Raw genomic sequence first — 337 nt, forward strand, 5'->3', positions numbered from 1 at the left:
GGGCTCAGGGGGTTCCCATCCCCAGGGATCCACAGCACAGACCTCCCAACCCCACCAGCTTCCCAGCTCGGCTCTTGCCCCATGGGGATAGAGCTGGGCCAGGTCTGCACCCAGCTCAGGGTGGAGAAGCTGGGTGTGAGGGTCCCAGTGGGTGTCTTGATGCCACCCATGGCTTTGCACTGGGTTGGGGTGGCACCGGGGCATCCCAGGGGGGTTTTGGGGTGAGAGGTGCTGGGGGATAACAAGAGGAGCAAGAATTGTGTCGCTCGGGGGATAGAGGGATGGCATCGAGGGGTGTCACAGCCCTATGCTGGGCCGCCATGGATGCTGCCACCCT

The sequence above is a fragment of the Antrostomus carolinensis genome, unplaced genomic scaffold (assembly GCF_000700745.2).
Source record: "Antrostomus carolinensis isolate BGI_N321 unplaced genomic scaffold, ASM70074v2 scaffold33269, whole genome shotgun sequence".
NCBI classification, from domain to species: domain Eukaryota; kingdom Metazoa; phylum Chordata; class Aves; order Caprimulgiformes; family Caprimulgidae; genus Antrostomus; species Antrostomus carolinensis.